The sequence below is a fragment of the Aythya ferina genome, assembly GCF_964211825.1.
Source record: "Aythya ferina genome assembly, chromosome: 5".
Classification (NCBI taxonomy): Eukaryota; Metazoa; Chordata; class Aves; order Anseriformes; family Anatidae; genus Aythya; species Aythya ferina.
In genome coordinates, this window is record NC_140301.1 from 50,656,971 (window position 1) to 50,668,925 (window position 11,955).

The window sequence follows — 11,955 nt, forward strand, 5'->3', positions numbered from 1 at the left end:
TGAGGGGCTCTTTGAAAACTACTGTGGAATATTTTTATTATGTAGGAGTTAAATATATTAATTCACTCGAGTGGCTTCCCTTTGGTAAGTAATTGCTTCTTTACATTCATTACAACACATGCAGGGTGGTGCTTCTTAGCTGTCAGTCCAGCTGCTAAGTCACATAGCTGTCAGTCAAGCTATGTGACTTGAGCTAAAGGCAGCATCTGGCTCCCAGATCTGAATCCAACCCCGCACTAACGTTCATATTTCCCTCGAAGAAAGTGTGCGAGCCTGTTAGCTTTCTGGGCTGCCCACAAGCTCGGAAGTAAGAATGTGCTTAAGTGCTTCACTGGAACTGGGCAATATCCTGCAGCTGCCCTAAAGCACTCAGACCAATTTGCTTTGCAGGAAAGTTATTATGGTCTCAAAGAAGTATTTTACTCATATAGAAGAAGGGAAGAAATGTCACAGGGCACTTATTTCCCTTTCAGTCCCTTTCTTTTCCTTCTTTCTTCAACTCCCTTCTCCTGGCTTGTGACATCAGCCCTGTCAATTCCTTACAAAACATCACTTCTAAATAGACTTGCTTGACATTGCTATATATCTCAGATTTAAACTGAAAACCTCTTCCTTGCCCAGGGCCCTATTTTCTCTGCTGATCCCTTTTCTGCCCCCAATGACACCAGCTGTTGAGCATCGTTTCCCACAGCCAAAACAGCTGCAGGGTGTTTTCTATCACATACCTGGTATGATTGCCCTTTCTAACAGCCCTGCTTCTTCCTTTAGTTACAGTTTACCAGTGATACAACCATAGCTTGCAGTAGCAATGCATTTGCCAACAAGCAGGTTTGTTGGGTTTTTGTCCCCTCCCCCCCCCCCCCCCCTTTTTTTTATTTTGGTTGGGAAGAAAAAAAAAATAAAAATGAGGCCTCTAAAGTTTTTGATAAAGCTGCTTAGAAAATGTCAATAACTTTGGTCTACTGTCAGGTGTAATCCAATTCTTCCTGCAGTTTTTATCTTTATTTATGGAGCTATTGACGGTGATCATGCTGCTTTCATGCTTACAAACTCACAGCTGATCTAATCAAACACTTGTATCATCTGTAATGATGATGCTCACCAATAAACCTGCCCATTGTGGTTCTGCATTTTTAAGATGTTTTTGTCTGTTTGTTTGTTTTTATTTCAGGGGATTAGAAAAGCTCTGGAAAACACAAGCATGTCTAGCAAAATATCCTGGTGATATCCTGTGTTCCATCACAGTGGCTGTGAACACGCTGGTTGTGAAATCCCTGATCAGGAGCTCCAAACAAAGGTAGTGTGGCTCTCTAAGCAGATTCTCTCCCCTTAACATGACTAAAAGTAGGCTTCAAATAAATGTTGAAAAAAAGCAGGAAAGTATGAGTCATCTGTAAAATGTCAGTTTGCATGCATCTTTCTGCAGCATGTAATTATTTTTATAAACATGTTTAATTAATTTTTCTTTGTATTTCATCTGGGTCTGCATTTGTTTGTCATTCTCTTTGCTGGGTATAGCATCAGGCTGTTAAAATGTCCATAACTGTTGTAGCAGTGGGAAGCCCTTGAAGCACTCTGTGACAAAATGGCTTCCCTGAAAAGCCTCTCAAGGAGGAGACTGCAGTCTGAAGGGTTTCTGCTGTGAAGATGGTATGTCCTATAACACAGATCCCTCCTGTGCTCATAACCAAAGCTCCTCACTGGGACAAATATGGAGATTTGTTAGCTGCCTTGCTGGGCCTGCTACTCCAATAGCCACATCACCAGTGGGAGCCCCTGTCCCCACCACCCTGGGAGCAGGAACACCCCTTGTACAAACACAGAAAAATGGTCCCAGAGCAGGAGGGTTGGGATTTTGGTTTGCAGCTGGGGGTTACTGGAGGTAGCTGAGTGGGCAAGGACAATTCCCCTGCTCCTCCGTGTTCCTTCATCTCAACACGGGTAAATCTTTGAGCTGTCTGGGTTAGGAGGAAAGCAAATTATTCTGGCTTGAAGAAGAAATAATTGATATTTTACCCTTGTCATCAGGGAAAGAAACAAAAAAAAAAAAAAAAAAAAAAGCTGTGTCTTAGACAAGGCTTTAGATATTTTTTTCCTTTTCTTCCCCATTACCAAAGAGACAAGGACTCTGACTCCTCTGGAAAGGTAAGTTGTTAAACTGTACCCTGAAGATATAGTTTGCTCATGAAGAGTAAAAGCAGCCCATGGCTCCCCTGTGTAGTAGAGCCTGAGACATGCAGGAGAGAAAAAAAAATTCAAAAATTCCTTCACTAAATCACAGAATTACTTTCAGCTATGAAAGAACTTACTGCTGTTGCAGATGAGCTGAAGTCATGAAAATCTGTGGCTTTTTCTCATCTAAATGAGCATGTGCCATTGGGGTCTCCTATGGCTGCAGCCCCATGAGCACGTGGTGGCTGGCACACTGGGAGGGAGTCTGATCTGCCCACTGAAGCCAAGAACATGAGGGCACCTCTGGCCAAGCATGTAAGACACCTGCTAGTGACCACTCATGGTTAACTGGTATCTTTAGTTACGTTTTCTGCCTGCCATCTGCGATAAGAGATTCATTTTCTGAATCCTGGCATCTGATTTAACTCTTTTAAGAGTTTGATTCTTAAATAGCTTAATCCAGTGGCATTAAACTAGTAACAAAGCTGATAAAAATATTCTAATTAAGTAATATCAGTTTTCTGATATTACTTATTCAAGATGCTGAAAAAGTATTGAGAATGCCTCTTTTACACTCAGTTCTAAATTGAAAATTTCCCACTTCAGCCTATCAGGTTCTCAAGGAATGAAGCTAGTTTAAGCAGGATAAAAATCTTGTCTATCATTTGTTTCTGCATTTTCCCAGCATGTTTTATGAGCACAGGATGTTAACTGCTGGACAGCTACCCCTTGCCTTCTCTGCCTTCTCCACAACCCCATTTCAAAGTTTTCTTTGCTACTCTCTGCCCTTGTTTGCTGGCTGATATAACCTTTCCTTTACAAGAAATATAGAATTCTGCCTTCCTCTTCAGTGGTTTTGATATTTGGTGTGCATTTGACTTGGACATAACCTACGTGTTTTGGGGCATATAATTCATTCTTGTACAGTTTCATTTTCTAAAATAATTGGCTTATTAAGGAGATATTGTGTCTATCTTTACTCAGGATGTTTTTTCTCTCCATTCTCTATTGTTGTCTGATAACAGGAGTCTGACCCTTTATGCGTGAAGTCCTTTCTAGTATTCCACTTGTTCTAGATTTTAAAAAGCCATAAATAATACTTCCTCATTCTAAGAGTGAAAATGCATTGGAAAAAATCATGCTTCCTGTCCTTTGACAAGGTGGAAGAAGCACAGTCGTTATCTCACTTGAGTATCCCTGTACTTACAACTACAGAGTTCAGTTTGAGGTGCTGCATCACTGCTAACAGAGCAATTTATATTCCTTTCATAGTGACGTCAGCTGGCCCATCTCTACCTATTTGCAGGATGAATGGTGTGCTTAGATCTCTTTTCTTTGAATGTACACAAAGTATCACAAGTAATGACTTCATCTTTCCTGGAAGAAGCCAACAAGCCTTTGGCAACCTATAGTATGTGCAGAAAGATCCTTATTCTGGGTTATATGAAAGTAAATCAGGAGTTTCATAACTGCAGGATCCAGACGAGAAATTGAAAGCAGTCTTGAACTTACCAAGATACAAGGCAAAAATAAAATCTTATCTTGACTGTAGCCACAAGAGAAATGATCAAATTAGTATCAGAAAAGCTTTCTGATTAGTCAAATGTATTAAGATGTTACTCATGCATCTGTGTTTTTCCATATATACATCTTATCTTTTTAGGAAAAAAAAAAAAGAATATATATATTTCCCATATTTAACAGTCTTTGATTCCGACTGTCAGTTTCTGAAAGGTGCTTGCACAATGCATGGAGCACCATTGCAATTCAGCAGCGATCAGACACCATTATAGAGTTGAGTTTGACAAACTGGGGGAAAGTTAAGGTCCTGCCATTCCCCACAGAGATAGCTAAAAGCCTTGGTGTGAAATTTAGTTATTATACATAATTAAAACTTCTGAACAGTATTTTGCATTTGACTCCATCTTCCATATATTTAACCAAATGGACAGAAATTGTTCCACAGTTCCCAGGATATACTTGACAATGGAGGGAGCCCACACTGTACAGCTAGTGCATGTTTAATGAGGAAAGATCCGTCTGGTCTTTAAGACTTAGCCTCTTTGGCAGTGGTTCTTTTAAATCAGATGAATACACTGGTGGTTTCTCAAAAATGTTATGTTGAGCATTAGCAATATGCAAGCCTCAAAAGTGCCAGACATTTATTTTCAAGAGACCTGCTGCTGCTTCCTGTGACGGTGCTTCCTATTCCAGTGATGCTGATGGCTCTTTCTGGACAAAAGAAATATTTGTGAAGTTGAGGGATTTGTCAGGCCAGCTTTATGCTTCCCATTCTTTGTGACTGCTGTCTTCATCGCTGGTCTGAATGTCCTTCATGGAGTCACAGGGAGGAGAGAGAGAGGACATCTCCTAGGTTGGTTGACTGGATAGTACAGAGCCTGCATTTTGTCCTTCCAGACACAGCCAACATAATTCTCCAGGGGCCCATCAAGAGTATGAAAAGTCAGAAATAACAATTGTTATGTCCTTTCTCTGGACCTGTTTTGATTTCGGTGCATGGGGGTCATTTCTGTGAGATGTGAAGGACTGAGCTCCTTAGGCTTACGCTCCTCTCCCCAAGCACAGAGGAACAGAGCAAACAAGCAGGATCCATCCCAGCAGAGCTGCTTGCAAAGTAAGGTGCCAGCCAGCTGTAGAGTGCTTTCCCCCATGGCATGAAATATTGTTTGAGGAAGAATCTGTGGAGGATTGCTTGTCATCTGATTGCATTATTTTTCAACTACATGAGCAATAAATATTTAAAGTCTGGTTGTAGGCAATGTAACACTCTGTTAATATGCAGTTCTGAATACAGAAGTGAGAGGCTGTTCTTTTCTTTTAAGAGGAAACAAATACATCTGTTTGGCATAAACTATCCTCCTCTCCATTCTATAAGGAGGAATATGTTGAGGCAATTTTGAATGAAGGAAGGTGGAAACTAAAGGGAGACAAGTATTGCTGCATATTTATTTCTACCTGCTGGCTATCCCCTGTTCTTTTCCATTTGTCAGATTGAAGTGTTAGATCAAAACCCAGACAGGAAAGACAAAGACTGAGAGAGGGAGCTGAGAAAACCGAAGAGCTTCACTTCTACTTCTTTTCTCTCTCTGCTCATCACCACCTTATTCTCTCCCATGGCAGAGAAACAGCAGTCAGAAATGGAGATAGCAGTAAAGGAGTTCCTATGAGGTTTCCTGTCTTCTCTACAGCATCACGTGATCTTCTATTCTGAGTCTTACATGAATTCTTGCAACTGGTGTATGGAAACTGATAGTGACAATTGGTGTGGTCCTGGAGGTGTTTGGTCCATAACTGCAGTGAGAATAACCCGTGGAGAAGGTTGAATGATAAGGTTGAAATGCAGTTTAAGTATCATTGAATTTTGACTACAAACAGACTTTCAAGTGCAGAAATAAATCCAGACATCTTCTGATGTCTTGCGTTATGATTAAACTGAATTTATTGCCTTTGAAAGAACTTTGAAAGGAAAAAATAGTACTTTGACTTTGACCAAAGATCTGTTCTCTCAACTGATTTAAATGGAGCAGTGAGAAGTTATGGCAGTGGGGGGAGGATCTCATTCTGCATATTGTCCTCACCAGCTTTTCTGTTTCTTTTCAAAAGAGTTTTCTATATTTTTGAAGTGTTTTTATGAAGTGCTTTCAGTTGAGAAGTAACTTGATTTGACTCATGTGGCTTGTTTCCACTCTGAGGCATAGTTGGCAAAGATTGTCAAATGTAGAAATAATTAGTAAAATATGATGGTGTGTACTTCATCTCTCACTCCTGCTGATTCTAAAATCCATTTAGAGAACAAAAACCCTAGTGGTCATCTCAGAATAAGCCATTATCAAATAACTGCTATCTGCCAAGAGAAGTTTCCTTTTCAAAAAGCCCTGCTGAGGCATAGTAGAATATTTATTATGTGGCTGGCAGTATCCTTCTGCCTGAGGGATGGACTGCAATTACAGCATGGTAAATATTTCATTAGAACAAAGCAAAATTGCATGGGAAGTAGCCTTCTCTTTATTTAAAACATTTATTAAAATACAATGTTAGAATCTACATGGGAATAATTCTTTCTGCCCAATCTACCAACTAAGCTGCAATTTTAGGTGAGACACTTTGTTATTACAAAACCTTGCATATTAGAGTAATCTATCTTTCCCTCTGAGAAAGATGGACATCTTAAAACGGACAGGTTAAATTTAGTGCACGTTGATGCCCATTATATAATTCTCTCTGCATTCAGGAAGTAAGAGTGGGTGCAAGCAGAGTCTAGTCCCCTTACAAAGTCCTTTCTCTGAGGATAATGATGTAAAAGTAATTTAAGTACCAGTCCTACACATAAATGAATGTTAAAGTCTTCATACAAGAGGTCATGTCAATACTGCCTAATGATACATACAAAGAATAATGTTGGAGAACAATGTTCTGTATTAAATACCTTCTGACTTCTGTCTGTTTTTAAGGTTGTCCACTTCTCTGGACACTGAAAAAGGACACAAAAACAACCACTTTTTTTAAGCACTTCTCTGTTTACTAAGAGAATTGCTGCAGTAGGGTAAAACATCTAAGACGATATAAGAAGGAGGTCCTATTGAACACTAATCTAGCAATAACTCTTTTTCAGGAGAAGTATCTTTCTACTAGAGGACTAGATTATATAATGTCTGTAACACTCTATTTTATCTGCTAGAGGGCTGTGGTGAGGCTCCAGGTCTGGAGCCGGGTCCTACAGCACTAAAAGCCTTCTTGCCCCTCCTCAAAGGCTTAGAGGCTAAAAGAAAATGATTATCTCCTCGCTGTACCAGTCACAGAGAGTTCAGGTTTTGTTGTTGTTTTGGTTTGGTTTGTGTTTTTTTGTTGTTGTTGTTGTTTTGTAATTGTGTTTTTTTGTTTTCTTCTGTTTTGCTTCTGTTTTCTTTGGTTATTTGAGAGGTGCTGCTTCCAGTTCAGTCTTTCAGGCAACTGAGAGCCTTTCCCATGGTATATTTTCTTTGAGTAGCAGGAGTTTTCTCAATGTCTTTCTCTCTCAAGGCTCATGGTCATTCCTTCCCTACCAGCAACAAGAGCACTAACCACTTTGTTTTGAAGAATTTGTAGGCTTGATGTGCAATTTCAGGGTACAAATCACTATCCCTCCACTGAGTGCCATGGTCACATAGGGTGGTGAGGCAGACCTCTCTGCTGAGAGGTCCAAGCCAGCCTACCCTCCCTCCTGCATCAGGAGCACAATTTCACTCTTGATCTCTTCCCTAATCCTTTACAAAGTTTCAGAACTACTTGATTAGACCTCTAAATGTACAAAACTTTTTCTCACAGTTAGTGTTACATCAATGCTAACCTTATAGCACACCTTCCTATCAGTACCGGCTGCTGTCTCTACTGCTCTGTAATGAAATTCTACAGGGAACCACCCACTTGCCACTGGGCTTTGGCATGTCCATGTGAGTGGTCATCAATTCCTTTTACGTTGTGACCTGAAAAGAAGTAAAATGATATTAACAAAGAAGAGTGAACCAGTAAGATTCCTGGCCTCAGTTACTTAGTCCAGGATATTTCTTTGTCTCATTCATGAGTTTTGTCCTAATATCCCGAGGTCTGATAGGGACTTCTCTAACAATACTGGAAAGCTGACACTACAAATGTTAACATACAGTGAAACCTGTCCCTAGAGAGTCCTTACCATTCTTGATTATTACATATGTACAAATACTGAAGAGCTGTGTCGTCTTGTTTGAAAACCATGGCTGTTTGTCACCTTGACAAAGAGATCCTTCTGTAAATCTGCTCTGGGGCATAAAATCACCATTCATTGCATATGGCACGAGCTAGCTCCTTAAATGCAGCATCAGCTCCAACATCCAAAATGCATTTATATTAGATGCTTATTTCCTTTGGGTGGCCTCCAAACTCCGAGGATGTGACTTCAAAGCGTTCTGGCGAGACTCATAAAAATAAGCAAACCTATCTCAAATGAGTCTCCAAAACGTACTCCCAGGACAGTACTCCTGTGCAGCATGGCACCAGCCACAGCAAATAGAGACTTAAGCCAACACATTGCCATTGGACTGTGCTCTGTGCCCATCTTTCTACTTAATACTAATACATCTCATGCTCCACATGAAAATAGCTATGCCAGGGTTTGTGTAGGTTTTGTGTACAATATTATTGTATTTAAGAGCAATGACAGATAACTACAGATATGTAATGATCAACAACAAAATAACTAAAGTAGTATTATACCTTTAAGTTAGCAAAACATACTAAAGATACAAGAAAGTTTAGGTACTTTACCAAAATGCAGATGGGAAGCTGCATTCTTCCCAGAGAGTGCTGTCTTTGTGGGACAATTGGTGTATCTCTGGCAATATCCCTTAATACTGTCTCTCACAAACTGTATATTTTTCCACTGTGGTGAGGTGCCATGACTAAAACAGAATTTGCACCTGGACACAATGAAGGGCATGTTCTGCACATTCACAAGGGGTAGATCTCATTTTCAGTCTATCTGCCTTCTATCATCGGTATAGTAGAAGAGGCCTGGGTTTGTGTTATGCTTGGCGGCAGAGAAGCTGCTGAATAGAAAGATATGTGGATGTTAAGAACCCCAAACACCCCTAACACTCACAATTTACAGTAATGCTTATTATATGAGCGGTTATTGAAGATATGCATTTGTCGCCCTTTTGTGTTGTGGTACTCTTAAATTTTATAAACTAAAATCTTTCCTGTAAAACAAGGCATGTGAACAGCTGGCTTCTGGAACAGTTCCCTGCTTTGCCTTCTTGATTGTGAATTTCTACATCTTAGTACTTGTCTGGATTTTGTTAGAAAATTTTTTAAATCCAAACTCACGTGAAAGTCATCTGTCAACCAATTACGGGAGGTTATTCAAAGGTTATATTTGAAGTACTCATTTGAGATATAAAGCGAGCATTTAATTCATTGATAATGGCTGCTGGAAAGAGGCTTGAAAATCCTAAAGGAACCATCAGAATAGATTTGAACTTCTGCACTGTGGGAACAGCATTGTGAATTCAAAGAGTGACTTTGACAGAAACAGCAGGTAGTTGCACTCATACCTTCTGAAGTATGAAGGACGTGTTTCCATAATTGACTGAAGTTGCTTTTCACGTGACTGACATGTTGACAGCGATTAATTATCTTAATATTCACTTGGAGTTCTGAGCCTGCACAAAGTGATTAAAGATACTTCTGGAAATTAGGGGATTTGTTTACACTCCTTCCTCTAATTGTTTGCTAAATAATTTACCATCATTGTGTTTCAAATATCTGAGTACTGTAAATAGTACTCAGGGAAGTACTATTTACAGGCTGCCCAGGGAAGTGGTGGAGTCACCATCCCTGGAAGTCTTCAAAAGACGTTTAGATGTAGAGCTTAGGGATATGGTTTAGTGGGGACTGCTAGCGTTAGGTCAGAGGTTGGACTCGATGATCTTGAGGTCTCTTCCAACCTAGAAATTCTGTGATTCTGTGATAGTACTTAAATAATTTGGATTAACACAGAGGGAAGTAAATGTAAAATGTGTAAGGAGTGTATGGAATAGCAGAGGAAGGAGTGAGCACCCCTGGGCTTTAGAGGCAGGTTAAACGGACTGTAAGCATCTTCCTAACTTAAGTTGGAGGCAACAGTCTACATCTGGTGGTGCAAAAGAACTGTAATGCTTCAGGCAGACCTGCAGAATCTATCTTTATTATGTGAATGTTAAGTGGACTATTACAAAATTAAAGTCTGCAGCAACTTTTCCAACTGCTTGCATTTCTGAACATGAAGTAGTAAAGCAAACTAGGTCCCTTCAGAAAGCAAACTAGCCCCTTCCTATCTGATATGTCATCTATTGCATCCATTTATTCCCAGTGGCCTTAATCTGAAGCTCACTGGATCTCATTCCATGTATTTCACTGTTTTCTTGAAGGTCATATTAATGTCTGCATTACTACTAGGTTGTTCTGTAAATATGATAGATATCCTTTCACCATGAATTCAACTAACCATATTTTTCACCTCTTTGTGTCCTACCAAAAGAATGGCTCCAGTTTGTAAGCACGTCATGCATTGCTGTTGTCTTTTCTATTGAAAAGAAATAAAATAAATGATGCAGTAAGGATATTTAAACAGAAATTGAAATTCTGAGAAAGAAGAAATGATGGAGAAGTTCTGGCTTTGTGATTTCTGATCTGATTTTAGAGCTGGGAGTTGGAAGGAAACTCTGAGTCCCTGACAATTGTGTCATCATCTTGCTTAATCCACCAGAACCTTGGTGACTTAGATAGCCATGTGTGCTGAGGCAAAGGCTGTGGCTGGACTTGCACACTCATCAGAGCTTCAAATTGTCCTATACATATCACTTTTTTTTGTAATTACTGTTTTCCTTCCCTTTTCATGGGAAGAATTAAAACCATAATTTCATATTGAAAAACACAGTGATAAAGTCTCCTGGTAAAAACAGACCAGCACAGGCAGAACTGAGTCACTCAGAACAGCACTGATTCATCTTAAAATGAAATGCATGCTCTCTCAGGCAAATTTCTTACCCTTTAAGGACATAAAGGTTGGTACACAACAGTGTTCACACAGCCATATTAATAATGCCTTCCCTCTAGTTACATTTACAGGTGCCCTTGAAAACTCTGTCCTTCTCCCTCCCTCAAAAGAGAGCCAGTGCATATACCTTCCCTTATGAAAGGCATATACTGAAGTGCTGGTTAGTTGCACATCTCTTCTTGCATATTCTGCTCCTACTCTTCCAAAGGGCTTTGTCTCTCAAATGGCTTTCCCAAAATATTGTGTCAATGTTCCAGCAACTTGTTTATGATGGCTATTAAAGAAAAGACATGATTACCTACATTTGGCTCCATAAACATGAGATAAATCCAAGCCACAACGTTGGACTCAATAATCTGGCACCTCCTGTGCAAGCTTTGGAAGCTGTCACGTCTCCATATGCCTCCACACCAACACTGTTGCATGCAACAGGAGAATGCAAACTGTGCTCCTATGTGCTGGGAATTCACCTAAGTACTTTTTCAGTAGAGAGCCCCTCTTTGCATAGAGCTCCCAGCCTTTACCACTTGGTAGGTGATATATCAAAAACCCTCAATTCATAATGATTTACAGTCTCTGAGATGCTGGTATTGCCCAAGGTGTAGTCACACATAGATCAGCACATTCCTAGTTTGCACAGGTGGAAAGCAAAGGGCAAGCAGTACATGATAACTTGTGTCACAGCTGATTGTCATGTGTTATCTGAACAGGGGAGGAGAGTGCAGTGGTTTTAATAAAGATATTTAGCTTCAATGTCAAGCAATTGTGTCATTACATCCGTACGCATGTTATTAACAATGCTACCCAAACCTGCTAAACAACAACAAAAAAAGCCCACTGCTTTCAGCCAGAGTAATACAGACATATCTTTCCAGTTATCTTTTGGCTACTCTGCATACTTGGCCATCATTTGTTCCCCTCTGCTGCACATAGTAAGGTTGACAGCTGGGGACAAGAGTCAGGGCTTTAGTTGTCCAAACTGAAAGAGAAACAGCAGTCAGGCTTCCAGCCCCAAAAGGCTACTGGGAATTTCTAATTTCCTGACTCTATTAAAGCAGAAAAAGAATTCTCACAGTTAGTAGTGCCAACCTTTGGAGACAGAAGAGCAAGACAAGTTCTCAGCTCTGGTTGAATAAATATTCTGCCACAGAAACCTGCCAAATATACATATTGATGGGCAATGCACAGTTTTGTGCTTGCTAGCCCTGTAC